Source organism: Cetorhinus maximus, chromosome 2 (genome assembly GCF_964194155.1).
Source record: "Cetorhinus maximus chromosome 2, sCetMax3.hap1.1, whole genome shotgun sequence".
Lineage (NCBI taxonomy): Eukaryota > Metazoa > Chordata > Chondrichthyes > Lamniformes > Cetorhinidae > Cetorhinus > Cetorhinus maximus.
Window position 1 is genome coordinate 160456900 of NC_135880.1, and position 19122 is coordinate 160476021.

At 42.8% G+C, this 19122-nt stretch overlaps 1 long non-coding RNA gene across 1 annotated transcript in view; it reads left to right on the forward strand.

Moving 5' to 3' along the window:
• The window catches only part of LOC144690718 (uncharacterized), a 560653-nt gene that overhangs the window by 258232 nt on the left and 283299 nt on the right, over window positions 1–19122 (forward strand). Inside the window, exon 3 of the long non-coding RNA XR_013578939.1 lies at window positions 17968–18087. This is a non-coding gene — a long non-coding RNA (uncharacterized LOC144690718). The remainder of the gene's footprint in view (window positions 1–17967; window positions 18088–19122) is intronic.

The following is a 19122-nucleotide window of genomic DNA, read 5'->3' on the forward strand; positions in this document are numbered from 1 at the left end:
TGCTGCAGTCTGAGGCCATCACAGTCAGCGATCTGAGACCAGCTAAGGATATAGGAGCTGTAGACGCTCCCTGGGAAACATGCCCAGACCTATAGGACTCATTTCTGGTGGTTGCACACCAGCTGAACATTTAGTGAGTGGAAGCCCTTGTGGTTGACATAGTTGACTGCTTGTTGTCATGGAGATCTGAGCACCATTTGAGTGCAGTCGATGGCACCCTGCACTTGTGGAAAACTAGAGATCTACACAAATCGCAATGCTCTTGCTTCCTGGCTTTCTTGATCCTGGACGAAAGGCACAAAGTTCTGGACCATCTCGAAAATGGCGTCTGTGACTTCCCGGATACGCCTGTGCGTGGAGACTTGCAAGATCCCGCACAGGTCACCCGTGGAGCCCTGGAAGAAGCCACTGGTGTAAAAATTGAGTGCCGCGGTCACTTTCACAGCCACTGACAGTGGATGATCTCTATGTCCATATGGCACCAAATCCTGTAGCAGGTGGCTTATGTGACCGACCAGTTCCCTAGATATGCGTAGTCTTCGGCGACACTGGTTCCCAGTAATCTGCAGGAATGACAAGCACCATCTATAAATCCTGGGTCTTGTGAAGTGCCTACAAGCGGCGGCTCTCTGTAGATCTTCAGCTGCATGCGCAGCAGGCCCTGCCACCCCTTCATCTTGAGGGAATTGCTTCTCCCTTTGCCGAGCCAGGTGCTTCCATCACTCTCTTCTCCTTCTTCTCTGCTTTCTGTAAGCCATAAGGCATACCGTTAAATCACCAGGCTCCATGATTTTCCGATATTCTCTCCTGCAGGATGAGAGAAACGTGTGGATTAGCATATATGTCCTAAGAACTCTCTTGATTAAGTCTGAAGGCCCCTTCACACATGCAGGAGCGTGCTGGCCATCACTTGGATGGCCAGCGTGTAGTGCGCTCATTGGCTGTCCAAAACCCCATCCACCTCTGCCCCACTACACTTGACAGATTGGCGGCAGCTTTGCCCATTGGACTGCATGCTGTGCTCTCAGCTCAGGCACAGACATTCTCCTAACCCGCACTGCAAGGCTGCACTGTTAGCTTGAACCATAATGGATACTGGTCGAAACCTTAATAAAGACATTGCAAGTGGCTCTGAACACTTCCACCAGTGACTGCGCCATGGCCACCTTTCACAAGGGGATTCTACAACTTGTCCAGTCCCAATTGTTATGCTGCCCACTAAAATGCTCATTCATTTGCAATCTGCACCCGAGGAGCATTTGGTGGCACTTTCGTGCTTTTGCATTTCTTGAGTGGGCAGAAAAGCTTCAGAGGCCCAACTCCAAGCATGTGAATGGATCTGCAGCTGAACGGTCTCAGCTGCGGAAGAATGCTCACTTTTGACAAGCTTTTCCAAGTGCGTAGTTGCTCCCCTCACCGCCAATTCCACCTTACCCCACCCCGGCATGTGCTTGTGTACTTTCTTCGGTCTGTGCTGCCTTGCCCCCAACTCACCCCGGCCTGACCCGCACTGAAGCCCTTGCCCCGGCATCGCACTGAAAGCCAGCAGGGAAAAAGCAACTTGCCTGCGCTCCCCCATGAATTTACAGCGCCTCTTCCTACAGGTGATGCTCATGAGCACTGGCGCAAGGTTGTGTGCACTCACCTCCAAGTTCCCCTCAAAGTTCAGGTTGTCAGGTGCAAGGCAGTCGTGAAGCGGTGATTCCAGCGATACAGAAGATGATTCCAGCGATCTGGAAGATGATTCCGGCAAGCAGGGCTTATAATGTAGGCAGGAAATGTAGCCCGCCATGGACAGGTGGAGCGGGTGATCGCAAACTGGTTTCACAACAAGTGTGAAACCGATTATTGGCCTTTGTGTCATATTGTCGTTGTACCCCCGCCTGACATGATGCCCGATGCTAATGGGACCAGACGGTTCTGCCAAATTATTAGTAATTAAGTCTGATTTGCAAATTCTCCTTCTTCTTCTCCTCCTTGAGTTCTCTGCGCAAAGGCAGGTCTGATCCACATGTCCACGATCTTCACCATGAGTAGGGCAAGGGGGCAGGTCTTGAATCCAGCCCAGCCAGAACGAGAATCAGATCCCATACTGTTAGCACCAACCTGATCCACACTGACTATCCTGCCAACTGAGCCCACCAGCCCCCAAGGAGTCTGATTTGCAGTTGCAAGATACAGTTTTGCATACATGTTGCAGTCTAGAGCTATGGATAGTGATGATAGAGGCTCCAGCATTCTTTCCATCACATGGCTGACCAAGAATCTCTCCTGCTCTTACCATCTCCCATTGGTGTATGTTGGAAGGATTTACAGGTTGTTTGGCCACATTATGAACACACCTTCCTTGACCATCAAGTCCTGGAGTGGGACTCCGTGAACTCTGAGCTTTTGGCTCAGAGGCAGCGATGCTACCCACTGTGCCCCAAAACCTCCTCTTCACAGTTTAGCTTATTGCAAACAAAATTTTGCTTAGCTATTCTGCAAAGATGTGCAGTGCATTGGAGTCATTCAGTAATTCTTTCACAATACAATAGAAGATTATTAACTTGAGACATGCACACCCTTTTATTTCAGGTATTGCGACATAGTGAATGTATGTTTTCCTACAAAAGCTACAATTAATTTGAATACAGGGAATTAGAATCGTGTTCACAATAAGTGTAGGCTTTGTAGGGAATTGGAAGTGGACCTGAGTTATAACAAGTACGCTGTTGAAAAAGATGGTTCAAAACCTTAGCTTGTCTGAACTAATAAGATGCGAGAGAATTCTTAATTGGCCTTGTAGAAAAGTCAAAGTGTGATGATCTTAAACCGATTAATTATACATACTGTTCTGCGAACTGGACTTCTGAACTGTTCCATATAGAGTGCATTTTAAATGAGAGATTGCTTCTTGTGCTTCGGACTTGATATCTATTTTGCACATCAGTTGCAACTCGAAATGGGGCCTGCAGAACACGATACCATTGTTTCATACCTGTACACAGCCAAATAATGTAGCAGTGGCACTATTGTCCAAAAACACAGTTAGCAGATATCTTGTACAGTACAGTAGTAACATACATACCGGTATATTGTTTGAGGTAATGTTCTGTTAGCCTCGGCGCAATAGTTTTAGACTTGATTTAAGGAAATCTGCTACAAGATACTGTAATCTGGGACAGGTTGTAACCCATTCAGCATCTTAGTAACAAGGGAGAGTTATCTGCTACAGCTTGGGAACACTGGAAAAGAATGGAAAGAGAAGATAGTGATTGAAACAGAGATTGGATCGTAATGGTTTTTGGCAGTACCACATTGGGGAATTGTGGATAGAAGGCTGATTGTTATGTATTTGCATCCTTCAACTGACCTTCCTGTCTTGTTGCCTTGGCAGGTACAGGCTATTGTCTGTTTTTACATAATTGCTTCTCATGATTTTCTCCCCTTTTACATAAAATTACATAGTATTTACAGCACAGAAACAGGCCGTTCGATGGTACTGATCCTCGGGGAAAGTATAAAGCTACAGACAACAGCTCATATCATGTACCTTCCCCAAGTGAGCTTTCAGATATTATCCAGAAAATATTATTTCAATCGCTGTAAAGACTGTCACAGGCAGAATTTGTGTATTCCCTTACCACCTGTGATCAGTCTGTTTTGTACAGGAAAAGGTGTTTGTTTTTTTACCCTTGAATTGCATATTCCAATGAATTAATTCAGCAGTAAGCTTTTGTGAGTTCAAAAATAAAGAGGATTATTTATTCTCACACACTTACCCCGAATTAAACGCAATGTCAGAAACACTCAGTCTCACTCATGCACCCACTCAGACAAAGATTCGATACAGATAAAGGCCGTGTAGTTTTACAGATTATAGTTATCTCAGTATCTGATTTACAATCTCTGGTCTCCCTTGTGGCAGGCCTGTGGCCTTTCAAATGCATTAATTGATTTAAAGTTGAAGTAAGGGTCTTGTAACCTGAATGGTTCACAGCAGATTGTGAGGTTTCTTGTTGTCGAATAACTAGAAAATTGGTTCTGTGGCAAATTTTGAACAAACAATTGCATATTCTGGCTGCCTATGTCTCGCAGCTTGTTTCTGAGTCTGTTCACAGACTGGCTGAATTAATGCTTCTGATGGCTTTGGTGGATCTGCAGCACATAGCTCCTAGCTGATCTTTTGAACAGACAAAGAAAACATGGCTGTTTCCATGTGACTTTTCACAAGTTCAAGGTATTTTCAAAATTAAGTGTGGCATTCATGTTTTTTCCACACCCTGTGTTGTAGTTTAACACCTCTGAGGTCCACCCAGTGTAATGTGGATTGGAAAAACCATTGTGATAGAATGGGAAGTTGATAGCCATTCACTTCCAACCGCCACAAATTGAGTTTCAATCTTTCCTTTTGTCCAGTATGAGACATGCATAGAGGCAGTCTGGCAATTCCATAGTCTTTTGTCTTGGCCCATCCTTAAACAAAGTGGCTGATGAGATGGCTGTGGATATCAATATTTTATGAGGTATTTGACCGAGACTTACGACTGTCTGTAGCCCAAATGCCAAAAGTCACATGATTTGCAGCACCCGTCTTAACAGCGAGTTTATGTCCAATTTTTAAAAGTATTGACTGAGAGTTGATAACTTAACATGCCAGTACTGGACCCGACAAGAATAATAATGTTTAACACGAAATTTGAATTTCCAGTTAATAGCTGAAAAGGGTGACACAAGAAGATTTCACATTTTAAGATTTTTACTGTAACAAATGACTAAAAACACTTTTAACTCAACACTATTTTTGTAAGTAACTTTGAACTACAGAGAAGAACATTCCTTTTTTATACTTATCAGACATCACTCTCCACTGAATGACAGCCCTTAGAGCAAACAGTCCACTGTCACATGCAATTTCTAATGGGTTTGTGTTTTGCCCGTTTCACCGAGTAGTAAGTTTGGGTGGCTGATTCCAGTTACGTCCCTCAGTTTTTAGTGAATTTCCCAAATCCACTACCGGCAGAAAGGCCTGCTCTGATGTTTGATTCTTCTTCCCTGCACCACCAACCCCCCCTGCCCCCCACAAACTCCGTCAGGCCAGGATGAATCGCCAGGATTCCTTAGATGGCTGCAGGATGTGTCACTTCAACAAGGGACTGTCTCCCTCCCATATCTTGCTTTAATAGCTCACAAAGAACCTGCAGCCTGTTCTCCCTGTTGACCAACTGTTGCTTTTTACCTCCCTGCCTTTTTCCTTCTGCCCCAAAAGCCTGGAACTGGCGAGTCTATTATTGTTCACGCAGTTGCTCTTTCCCTATGTTCCCAGGTGTGAGAACTTCGCACTTTGCTCAGCCAGTCCCTTGACTTAACCAGGTTTGTTGTCAGGGCAAACCTGCAATTTTACAGAAAAAAGTGATAGAAAATCCCTTACAATCCTTGCCAAAATGTTTTATCTCCATTGTAACTATGTCATAGAGCTTACATGCCTGTGTGCTTTGAGTTGCCAGTTTCTTTTTTAAAGAACTGTTGATTAGCTTTTGCTTAGTTTTAAGTATTAACTCGTGTGTGCTTATGATGTTTACTGAAAGGCTAGAAATGCACTCATCCAACCATCATCATATTTGCATTCCATAGTGAAGTGTCGGGATGTATTAAAGAACAATTGCAATTTCAAGTGTTGAGAAGTTGCTGTGCTGCATCCAGGCAACACACTTAAGAAAGTATCTGACAATTTCAATGGAAATGTTGGGGAAATAATTTTTTGTCTTAACAGTGATCCTGTAAGAAACTTAAGGGAAAAAAAAAACTTTGCAATCTTGAAAAGAGCTTTGCCAAAGACTCAGTGAGATTGAACATGAGTTGCCGAGCTATAGAGGACATGTCGATCCCTCATTTGATTCTTAGTCTGTGGTTCATTCGGTCATCTTTGTTAGGCTGAGAGCAGGGTTGATGCAATTAGTCACAGCATCCCAAGTTAAAGGAAATGAAAATGAGCCCAGGTTTCTGCTCCCATGGATCAACCAGAAATTCCTGCTTTTAATGCATGTCTATGGTTTTTGGATGAGACAGTCACAGTTGTATTGGCTCCATGGTCAAACTGTCTGCTGTTATTTACTATAAAGGCTCACTCTTGAGTAATGGCCACTTGAACAAAGTAGCATGAAGCTGAAATGATTCCTCAAAGATGAGTAAGTTGGCTGGATCTTACTGGAAGAACAGCAACATATTAATGTGCAAATTGATCTTTCCCTCCCTATTTCTCTTACCGTACTTCTCTGGCACCATCACTTAAGACTGCCTGTTCCATCTCCATAAGATCACACAGGCCTCTGCTCATCTGCCACTGAAATACTTATCCATACCTTTCTTAACCATGACCTTACACCAATAACAGTACTAATTGCACCAACAATCGCTGAATCACATCTAATGTTGGACACTGTGTTTTGAGTTTTGCAAGCATGGGCTGGTTGGGTACGGCATGTACCATGCCAATTGCGAACAGTGGAAGGGACATGCTGTTTGATACAATCCGCCAGCCTTAGGGACATATGGCCTACATACCCAGCATCACATTGGCATTGAAGTTCATCTGCTACATTACTCATTTGTGAGATAGGCAGAACATCTTTTTGGCTTGATGGCAGCATCCAGTTAGTGGCAAATACCACTCATGTTGCTTCTGCATTGGCGTAACATGAAATACCTTCACCTGTTGTTCAAATTTTTGAGATTCCGCGATTGGACAACGTTTGCTAAATAATCCTCAGTGCGCTAAAAATTACACTGACAACCAATTTAAGATTGTCAGTCAGGCTCACAGCATGATGCATTTATGTGTACTGGAAGCTGCATATACTAATACACAGGACCCTGTTCTTTGCAGACAGAAAGAACATGTACACACATTGTGCCTGTTTCAGCTAAACAAAATAAGTGACAGCTATTCACTGGTTCATTTCTTAGAGCAATACCTTGACCAATCACAGAGTCAAGCTGCCTGGTTTAAATTTCAAACAATGCTTGGCAGTTAACTATCACTCACCATTAACTGGTGCATTCTGCATCGCAACATCTCTACCAATCAGACTCCATTTGCCAACCAATCAGCACTCTCTTCTCATACAATATAAAGTTGTTGCTTCCCCTTGGCAGAGCTTTCTGCTCGTTGGGCGGGTGCACACCTGACTCGAACGAGTGTAAAATGACGCACAATGATGTTGGGCGAGCGCCCAGCACTCACGCGATATTTCGGTTGGCGGGCGTGCACCAGAGTTGACAGCATGCCCACTGACAATTAACAGGCCTATTAAGGCCATTGAAGATCTAATTGAATTAAATTTTTTGCTGCCCGTCCAACCTTCCAGTTGGCAAGCGTAAAGGCCAAGCGGCCTTTGGATTTTATGCAAAACCTCATCCACGGGCAGGATGAGGTTTCGGTCTGTCATTAAAAAAAGATTTTAAAATTTTCAAACTAATTATAACACGTCCCTGCTCACGTGACAGAGTCACATGAGGGGACGTATTGTTAGCATTTTTAAAATCTTTTTTTTATTTTTCAAACTCTTCATTTCCTACGTGCACCCACGCAAACTTGTGTGCTCGCCCTCCCCTTCCGCCTCCCCCTTCCACACACACAGGCAGTGCTGAGTGTTGCAGAGCGCGTTTCAAGCTGGGCGGGCCTTAATTGACCAGTGTGAAATCACGGTCGGGCCCCAATCGCGGGCAGCAGCCAGCTTCCCGACTGCTCCCACTCGCCCCCGCTGAGCCCGCCTGACGAGGGCAAAATCCTGGCCCATGGCATTGGCATTCTTGTGATTGTCCTGATCAGTGCAAGATGAAAAGCTTTGACAAAAATGTATTTTTATCAGCAATTATCAGTAACTTATCCCTTGAAGTTGAAATTAGCGCCAGGTTAGCCAAGGCTGCAGCTGTCATGCCAAACTTGAGAAGTCAAAAGTATACCAACAGCAAACTAATCAAAAATACAAAGTTCCATGTGTACCTGGCTTGTGTTTTCACCCTCCTTTACAATAGTGAGGCATGGACAACTTATGCAAACCAAGAAAAAAGGCTGAATACCTTCGACCTCCTGTGCCTCAGATGAATATTGGGCATCTCCTGGCAAGACAGAGTTCTGAACTTGGAAGTACGCCAGCATGCAAGGATCCCCAGCATGCTTGTTCTCTTGACTCCGTAGGCTGGATCATATGAGCTCAATGGATGACGGCCACATCCCCAAAGGCATGCTCTATGGCAAGCTTGCTGTTGGCATGAGACCAGCAAGATCACCCATGTCTGCGATACAAGGATATCTGCAAGCGAGACTTCAGTTGACCAGGATCGGAGTTGATGCATGGGAAGTCCTCACTGCTGATCAGAGTGCTTGGAGACAAGCAGTCAGGAAGGGCATGGAAAAAGCACAGGGCCAGATGGTGGAAAGAGAGCCCACTGGAAGGAAAAAAAAACACCAGTCAACCTCAGGCCAACGCTGTTCATCTGTGCCTGCTGCGGAAGAGATTGCCACTCACAAATCGCCCTCTACAGCCACAACAGACGATGTTCAATCCAGAAGTGACATACACCTTGGGTACAGTCTGTCGTCTCCCGAGATGGACGAATGACTAACTATTTAATCCACTTTAATTCACGGTCCATCTCTGTTGTTCCTCTGCTTCTTTCAGAATCCTTTCATTTGACTTGTTAAAGAGATACACTGTTCATTTCCCTAGGGTCCCAACTCCCTGATGCCATCACTGTTATCAGCTCACACTGCCAGCAAGTTATGGAGAAAAATGTTTCCGAGCTGAAGAGTACAGAGGAATGTCTAAATGCCAGAAGATATTATGCTCCAGCAAAAATCCACTCCATGTTCACAAGTGGATGGGTCTGACGAGAAGAATATTTTTTCACGAACAATCCACGCCATTTTAGTAGTATTATTCAAAATGGACTTTACCTCAAAATCTTCAATAGCAGGGGAAAGTGAGTTCTGAAGTGGACCAAACATACTCATCTGAACATTTATCATTTATCTTCATCATAATTCTGTTCATGATGAACAGAAATTTTTCACTCATTATGCTGTCAAGCTGAACTTGACTGATTTCAGTTAGTGGCAGCACAAGCTATGTTCCTGTTTTGTGCTCTTGCATTACAGATGCCACATTAGGAGCGACATGGTTGGACATTTCTTCAATAATATGCAGCTCGTTATTCAGTGGTTTATTTCCTTAAATTAGCAAGTGAAATTACTTGCTGAACGATGCAATAAAACGGAATTATTTGCAGCGCAGGTCATTCTAATCTTTATTCTAACATTCTAAGCAAAAGTATCTGCAGACACCATAAATTATATAACTTTGGACCCTATTAATGCCTGTGTCATGCCAATATTTAACCTTCAACAAACGTCATTAAAAGGGATTATCTGGTTATTATCTCTTCGCTGTTTGAAGGGTCTTGCTGAGCACAAAGCTGGCTGCCATGTTCCTACAACAGTGATTACACTTCAAAATTAATGGCTATAAAATGCTGCATCTCCTTATGTTGTGAAAGGCGCTACATAAGTGCAAGTTTATGCAACTCCAGCAACTCACCAAGGCTCCTTCAACAGTGCCTTCTATCCCTAAAAGGACAAGGGCAGCAGATGGGAACACCAACACCTCCAAATTCTCCTCCAAGCCACACACCATCTTTACTTTGAATAATATCACCGTTCCTTCACTGTTGCAGGGTTAAAATCCTGGAACTCCCTTTCTTACAGCACTGTAGGTGCACCTACATCACATGGATTGCAGTGGTTCAAGAAGGCAGCTCACCACCACCTTCTCATGGACAATTAAGGATGAGCAATAAATGCTGGCTTGGCCAGGGACACTCACATCCCATGAAAAAATAAAATATGTTATTTTCCTTTTTACTGATTTTTGGTTGAACGTTGAGGGGAACAGTATTTAAGCTTTCATAAGCAATTTTGCTTTAAAGAAAAAGAACCACAAGTAATATTAAAGAAGCATTATATTTGCAAAGTTTTTGTCCAGGGACAGAAATAGTCAAAAAGGATGTGCCATTTTTGCCAAGCATAATTATTCATTTGCATTTGTTTTGAAATGTGTTAAAATGCCTTGTGTTTTTAAATGCAATTTTAAAAATGTAAATTTTAATGAGAGCATACAGCTTGATGCAGGGAAACTATAGTTATTGCAGCAGCTTGTAATCACAACTGCTACTTGTTGAAATCTTGTGGCATTATTCAGTTTTAACAATAATCCAGCCCAAAGATTCCATGTTACTCTTGTGACTCCTTTAATCTCGGCCCCAAGTCATTACACTGCACTCAGACTGTGGGGCTGAGCCTTGAGGCCCACATCTTTCTTGACTGAGTTTGATTTAGAGCTCAAACCATGTGTCATTCTGAGAGAAATACACTCTCAGGCCTGCTGCTAATAAATAGGGTCATTCCTAGCATCTGTAGTTTGCTTACAGCCAGAGTTCCTGGTTGTTGTGGTGGCTTCTTTCCTGCTCACTTATGAAATTACAGATGAGATATGAGATACCCTTGCCATCCCGAACTAGTGCAGCAATTGGTCACAGTTTCTCTATTGCATCTTGTGCTCAAATTGCATTTGTATGTCCAAATACCTGTATTCACATGCATCCTATCCAACACACATCACAGCACTGCAATTCCTCTTCCCATCCAACACGCCACCTCCAAGATGTTTTGAAAAGTAAATTTGCATTTTGTTACTCTTCTCTTCTTCTCTTCTACAGATTCATCACCATCACCCTCCTTTCTTTTCCTCCCCATCTTCTTCCCTTGTCAACACCATTTTCCTCCTTTACTACGGCCTCTTCCTTTTTTGTATTGTACCTCCTCTCTTGTTCTTTTTCTTGCCTCCTGCAAGCCTTCCGTTTTACTCTTTCTTCTTCCTCCCCATCAATTGTGGTTTCCCTAGCTGACCTTGAAAATCTTTCAAACTCCCCCATAATTTTATTTCCTTCACCCAGCTTGTTTACTGACCTTATCAGATGCTTCTTTGGAATAATGCTTGCCATATTCTCTCTCTTCATGTACCATGTTAAAGAAGATGTTGGCTACCATGGACCTCCATGTTAATCTTTCTCTGGAGGCGTGGATCATCTTTGTTGGTGGTGCATTCATCAAGTTTGAGAGGATTTTTAGAAAGATCGTTCTTTGGCTACATCGATTTCTTTTACCATCGATCTTTTCCATCAGCATCAGATTTTCTAAATCATGATTTCTTAATATGTGCCCAAGAAATTCCAACTGTCATCTCCTGATCTTGATGACCATAGTTCTTTTGGTCTCAGAATTAATAGCACCTCTTCATTCATAGTTTGACTTATTCTCGATACTCTCATTATTCACCTCAAAAACCACAACTTTGCAGCCTCAATTTCTTTTTTTCTGTATTGCTTCCCTGATTATCCAACACTCACTTCCATATGTCAAAATTGGTGTGATGTAACATTCCAGAATTCTCAGCTTTGTTTCCATGGCTAATTTTGAGCTGATCATAAGCTTCTTAGTTTTTAAAAAAGCAGTTTTGGCATTCCAATCCTTTGTCTTATTTCTTGGTTGCACTTTCCATCCAATGTTAACTTACTTCCTAGGTAACAAAATGGCCACGTTACATGTATGAAGTTTGTGGGTGGTAGGTGGGTACGTGGAGGGATGAGGATGAGGATGAGGACCGTACGACAATCAAACTGGATGGACAATCTATCAAGCTAGGATCAAGCATTGCAGGGAAGGCACTGCAAAAATTGTATGAGAAAAAGCTGTGGTCAGGAAGAAGTTAGAAAATCCAGGCAGAAAATTGCAACATACAGTGGAGATATTTGATGCTTTTGCTTAATCATGGCATGATTTTTCAAGTATTTACTTGTTTTGACTCAATAGGAGTTTAAAGCATTGGGCTAGAAAGAAACATATGCTGCTGATACTATATTGAGAAGATTATTTATGCAATGTGATTACTCCTGTGATGGTTGTGATTTGAGTGGTAGCTTCCATGAAAGAGGAATCGGCAACTGACTAGTTTTTGTATGCCTTCCTCATCTGTCTTGGCAGCGTTCACTACTTGTTTCATGGCAATGGGACAGTTGAGCAAATCAGAATGGTAATTGAGCAGGTGACAGTGATTTAAGCAAATCATCAAAATGTGATGAACATGATGCCCTGAATTCGATGCACACCTTTAAGCTGTGACATTCATGTTTAAACTGTGTCTAGATGTAAGGCTTATTTGATCATTTGTTTCTCAGGTTTCTATGTGAATGTGGAACAGCTTTTTTATTCATTCATTCATGGGACGTGAGCGTTGCTGGCCGTTGACGGTAGAACTGGTCCCCAGATAAGGTCCCCCAGTATGTTAACTTTCCGAACGGGACCTTAATTTTTTTTATGCTCCCAGGTGAGGAGGAATGAGCTGGCTCCAATTCCTTATTCAACCCCCTAAGTTTGTTGCAACAAGGTTAATTTAAAAGGGAGCCCTTCACCCGTGAATTTTCCTAGTCCAAATGAACTTATGGGCAGAATTTTCTGCCTGTTGGATGGGCCAGTCGGGAGCGGGCGCGGAGCCAATCACTGCTTGCGATTGGCTGTGCACCACCATTTTACATGTGTGGGCTAATTCGCGCATGCACGCGAAAGAGCGCAGAAATTTCCGAGGCACAGAGCTGCCTAAGGGAGATTAAGTTCAGATTGAAATTTTTCAATAAAGACAAATAAAAATTATTTACAGATGTTCCCTCATGTGACAGTGTCACATGAGCTGGGACATGTTTGTCAATTTATCAGAATGTATTTATTTATTTAAATAAACCTTCAGGAAACCTCATCCCGCCCGTGGATGAGGTTTCCTGCAAAATGCAAAAGCCACTTGGGCTCTTCGTCTGCCCGCCAACCTGAAGGTTGGACGGGCAGTGTTGATAAGTGCTTTAATCGTTTTTTTAATGGCCTTAATAGGCCGTTGACAGTTCGGCCGATGTGCAGCCGCTTCCGGCGCGTGCCCGCCGAACGTAATATCTAAATGATGCATGCTGACGTTGGGACGCATACCCGACGTCACCATACGTCATTTTACACGTTGGCATGTCGGGCCCGCCCCCGCACGCCAACGTCAAAATTCTGGCCTATGTTTCAGAAGGAGCCAATTTAACCAGGCTTTCTTGAATCAAAGAATGAATAAGTTTATTAGTTACTAAAAACCCGACAATAATAAAAATAATGCAAGACAGATATACGCAGATCAGAAATGAGAAGTTTAGAGTCAAAAATAAAAGCTAAAAAAGATATACAAATCAGTCTTTGGCTTGCCTGTGAGGCATAGATGGCTGTTAAGTTGTGTGGAGCTGACTTTGGCAGTTCAGCATTTGGTTTGGAGACACTTGGTTCTGCAGGTTGGATAAAGAGGCTGTCGCATTTCCTTTCTGATTGTGGCTTTGCTCTGCCTTACCTCCAGCAACAGAGAGGGAGAGAGAGAGATTTTACCTGTCACTGTAGGGGTGACTAGTTGGTCTTCTGCTGTCATTCTCACAGCACACAAACACTGCTCTGCAGCTAGCTTTTAACCCGTTTTTTCCCTGTGTATTCCTGTAAAGGGGGAAAAAACATGTCTTGCCCCGAGAGTCTGTTTTCTTTGATCTCTGACCATTTTACAAGTTCTGAGATATGAATCAAAACAAGATGGATTTTAGATGCTTGCTGAGACGTGGTAATCAGGCTTTTGTCTCTGCAACCACAGGAGATTAAAGTTAAGTCTTTTGCATCTTTCCCATCTTCCTTTTAAGTGTCTCTGCTTAAAGAAGCCCATGACATCTTTTCAGGTGCGCTATTCTATGTTCACTAAGGGCAAGTCTGTCAGTATAATCCACAAATGAATTTTCTGGAGAGTGGTCACTTTACATTATCAGCCATCTTTTGCTCAGTGTCATTGCCTGTATTTCTTTTAAAAACACACACATCCTCCTTAAAATGTTCAGTATGCCCAAAAATAATTTGTGGCTGTAATTAGCTTTTTATGACACTGGCTAGGCCAGCATTTATTGCCCATTCATAATTGCTTTCTTGAACGATTGCAGCCCATGTGGTGTAGGTACACCCACAGTGCTGTTAGAGAGGGAGTTCCAGGATTTTGACCCAGCAACAGTGAAGTAACGGTGATATATTTCCAAGCCTGGATGGTGTGTGGCTTGGCGGGGAACTTCCAAGTGGCGGTGTTCCCATCTATCTGCTGCCCTTGTCCATCTAGACGGTAGTGGTTGTGGGTTTGGAAGGTGTTGTCTAGGGAGGCTTGGTGAGTTCGTGCAGTGCATCTTGTAAATGGTGCACACTGCTGCCACTGTGCGTCAGTGGTGGAGGGAGTGAGTTTTTGTGGATGGGATGCAATCAAGTGGGTTCCTTTGTCCTGGATAGTGTCAAGCTTCTTGAGTGTTGTGAGAGATGCACTCATCCAGGCAAGTGGGGAGTATTCCATCACACTCCTGACTTGTGACTTGTAGATGGTGGACAGGCTTTGGGGAGTCAGGAGGTGAGTTACTCACTGCAGGATTCCTAGCTTCTGACCTGCTCTTGGAGCCACTGTATTTGTATGGCTAGTCCAGTTCAGTTTCTGGTTAATGGTAACTCCAAGGATGTTGATAGTAGGGGATTCAGCAATGGTAAATCCATTGAGTGTCATGGGTGATGGTTAGATTCTCTCTTGTTCGAGATGGTCATTGCTGGCCACTTGTGTGCCGTGAATGTTACTTGCCACTTGTTAGCCCAATCCTGGATATTGTCCAGGTCTTGATGCATTTGGACATGGGCTGCTTCTGTATCTAAGGAGTCACAAATTGTGCTGAACATTGCGCAACCATCACCGAACATCCCCGCTACTGACCTTATGATGGAAGGAAGATCATTGATGAAGCAGCTGAAGATGGTTGGCCCTAGGATACCACCCTGAGGAACTCCTGCAGTGATGCCCTGGAACTGAGATGATTGACCTCCAACAATCATATAACCATCTTCATTTGTGCTAGGTATAACTCCATCCAGCAAAGAGTTATCCCCTGAGTCACATTTACCCTAGTTTTGCTAGGTCTCCTTGATGCCACACTCAGCCAAATGTTGCTTTCATGTCAAGGGCAGCCTCTCTCAACTCACCTCTGGAGTTCTGCTCCTTAGTCCATGTTTGAACCAAGGCTGTAATGAGGTCAGGAGCTGAGTGGCCCTGGTGGAACCCAAATTGAGCATCAGTGAGCAGGTTATTGCTAAGCAAGTGCCACTTGATAGCACTGTTGATGACCCCTTCCATCACTTTACTGATGATCGAGAGTAGACTGATGGGGCAATAATTGGTCAGGTTTGATTTGCCCTGCTTTTTGTGGATGGAACATATCTGGGCAATTTTCCACGTAGCCGGGTAGATGCCAGTGTTGTAGCTGCACTGGAACAACTTGGCTAGGGGCACAGCAAGTTACGGAGCACAAGTCTTCAGTACTATTGCCGGAATGTTGTCTGGTCCCATACCCTTTGCACTATCTAGTGGCTTCAGCCATTTCTTGAAATCAGGTGGAGTGAATTGAATTGGCTGAAGACTGGGCACCTGTGATGCTGGGGACCCCTCATTTTTAGGTATGCCTGGTTCTTCTCCTGGAATGCCCTCCTGCACTCTTCCTTGAACCAGGGTTTTTAATTTATTTATTTGTTCATGGGATGTGGGCGTCATTGGCTAGGCCAGCATTTATTGCCCATCTAATTGCCCTTTTCAGAGAGCATTTAAGAGTCAACCACATTGCTATGGGTCTGGAGTCATATGTAGGCCAGACTAGGTAAAGATGAGTGAACCAGGTGAGTTTTACAATAATCAGCAATGGTTTTGTCATCATCATCAGATTTCTATGGAATTGCAGATTTTATTGAAGTCAAATTTCACCATCTGCCATGGTGAGATATGAACCAGGTCCCCAGAGCAGGACCTTGGGTGTCTGGAATATTAGTCCAGTGACAACACCACTATGCCACTGCCTCCCCTGCCTTGATGGTAATGGTAGAGTGGGGGACATGCTGGGCCATGAGGTTACAGATTGTAGTTGCATACAGTTTTCCAGCTGCTGATGGCCCACAACACCTCATAGATGCCCAGTCTTGATTTGTTGGATCTGTACAAAATCTATCCCACACATCACAATGGTAGTGCATCCTCAATGTGAAGGCGGGACTTCATCTCCACAAGGACTGTGCGATGGTCACTCCCAACGGTGCTGTCAGGGACAAATGCACCTGCGGCAGGCAGGTTTCTGAGGATGAGGTCGAGCATGTTTTTCCCTCTTGTTTGTTCCCTCACCACCTGCCGCAGACCCAGTCTAGCAGGCATGTCCTTTAGAATGCGGCCAGCTCCGTCTGTGCGGGTGCTACCAAGCCACTCTTGGTGATGGACATGGAAGTCCTCCACCCAATGCGCCCTTCCCACCCCCCGTGCTTCCTCAAAATCATGTTTAACATAGGGGAGTACTGAGAGCTGAGAGGGTGAGGGTGGCGGTTTGTTGGAAATGGCAATGGGCCATTTCAGAGAGCATTTAAGAGTCAACCACATTGCTGTGGGTCTGGAGCCACATGTAGGAAAGACCTAAAGGGCACGAGTGAACCAGATGGGTTTTTAGACTTTTAATTCCAGATTTTTATTGAATTCAAACTCCATCATCTTCCAACATCATGGTGGGATTCAAATCTGGGTCCTCAGAGCATTACTCTGGGTCTGTGGATTATTCATCCAGTGACAATACCACTATGCAAATGTCTCACCTAGAGTGCAATAGATCAAAGGAATCTTGAGATAACATCGTATCCAAGAGGTGAAAAATCAGATTCCTTTGCTGAAGATAGCATAGCTTCTTTTCCTTTCTTGAGTTTTGTGAATATTGAGGTCATTATTTGTGTAATATGCTTCCTTTTTTTCTGTGCTGCCTGGCTGATGAGCTTTAATGTATGCCTTGCTATGTTACCATTAAAATAAAACTGAATAATGAAACCACACACACAGCCATCTCATTTCATACTCATATTATTATATAGAAGAAATAAGATTTTGTTGCAATTGGTGATGTATTTAGCAAAGAGACAAAATCTATTTCAAAATATTACACTGCTTGTTGCAGGAAGAAGCAAATCTCAGGGAACTACTTCGGTTCAAACTCCCTCTCATCTTGGAGCATAGTAATCGACTCAACAGATTTCTGTTGGATATTTTTTGTCTAAAGCAGTAATGTACTTAGCCACATGTAAAATACCATGCCTGGCCAATCTGATGATGTGAACTCAGGGCAGCATCCTTTAGCAGCTCCTCGAGAAACAGCAGGGGCCACCAAGTGCCATGGGATTTCAGGAAACCATGCTGCAGATTGCCCAATATTGTTTTAACAGGACGAGATACCTCGATCTGAGCTGCTGTTTCCTGTGGAGCTGCTCCAGTATGTTTCTGTTGAGGACCCAACTTTAGGTTTAAATACAGATAAGAAAGTTGTTTTTTTTAACAAAACCATTAAACAACATTCTTGAGATTATTAGGTCACCCTGTAAAATCAGGGGATATTTATGAACAAAAAATACTCACCACTAAACTTATCTTTCCTTTTAACTTTCTTATGTGATACTTAACAATTGTTAGTAGAAATTTTGATATTTTCATGCTTGTTTTAGCTAAGTGCTTTGAGGCCTGACATCAAAATGATTGTTTTATTCTTTGCCTTATCCATAACTTAATGCAATTTGTATGGATAATTAAGAGCATTTTGTTTATTATCAGTCTTGTGGTCCAGACTTAGGTCTGGTGCACAGAAATCTAAGTGTCTTCCATCTTATTTACTGGACTCACTATCAATATGTCTCCAAAGATGGCAAGCAAAATGTGAAGCATTATACTGGATATGACAGTCTTAGCCATATTTATCCAATACTTTATTTACTTTCAGGAGGAAAGAAAGTCAACTGACCTCCAACTCGAGCTGAAGGCAGATAGTTACAAGTAGTGTATGATTTATCGACATCAGATTGGCACCTGCATGACCAACAATGAAAAGCCTCATCTGCTGGTAGGTTTGAAATATATTTGCTGTTTTAGACACACATTGGATTTTGGTATTCACAATCCTAACTTAACCTGTCATTTAAAAAAAAAATGTCCTTGGAAAATTATTAAAATACAAAGCACCTATTGTTTCCACCAGAAATATTTCCTCTTTGCAAGTCAGTCCTCAATTAACTAGTACAATTACCAATATAAACTATGCTGCCGAATATTGCTCCACTTCCTTCACTGTTGTAACTTGAGGGTCTGCATGGTACAAGTACCAGTTATATTTATGAAACCTGATTTGCACTGTTAAGAGACAGTAGCCATGACTCTTTCATCCTCCTCCATTATGCACATATACACGCCCTCGATTTACTTTAATATATATAAAAAAAAACATCACTGGAACAGCTATCAATTCAACAAAATTTCATGAAGTTCCTCAAGTACTCTTATTAATTTGATGCATCTTCAAGCTTCTCATGTTATTCATAAACTGAACTGCTTCATTAAAATGATATGAGTTGATAACAAAGTATCCTTTCACTTTAAGGAATGGGTTTTGATATGTATTAATTAATAAAAGAAAGTTGATGAAAAGTAGATGTGTGGGTGCGCAGGTTGGAGGGTGTGGGTGGGTGGTTGGAGAGGGAAATGTTAAGTCAGCATCCAATTTTTTTGGAGTCATTTTGCTTTGGAACTTTACCACATTTAGAAAAATGTACAGAGGTGATATTTAAACAATGTAATCAGAGGTATTTCAACATCAGAGGCTATAGTTGTTCTATTTGTTACTGTTATGTAACCTTCTCATTGCAATGCTGTGAATATGAGGTTCCATAAGTGTCAAACTATTTTCTGATGTGTACTTTATGTTATTTAAAAAATGATTATTTATGCTGAAATTGACTTTTTTTATAAAGATCCTCTTTCTCCCCTCTTCCCGACTATGAACTTTGATTTAAATGAGTGTGGATCCATGTGTGCTTGAACCCATTTGTATGTTGACCACATGGCCATTGATGTGTTACCTTAGACCCTGAGGCAACTTTAA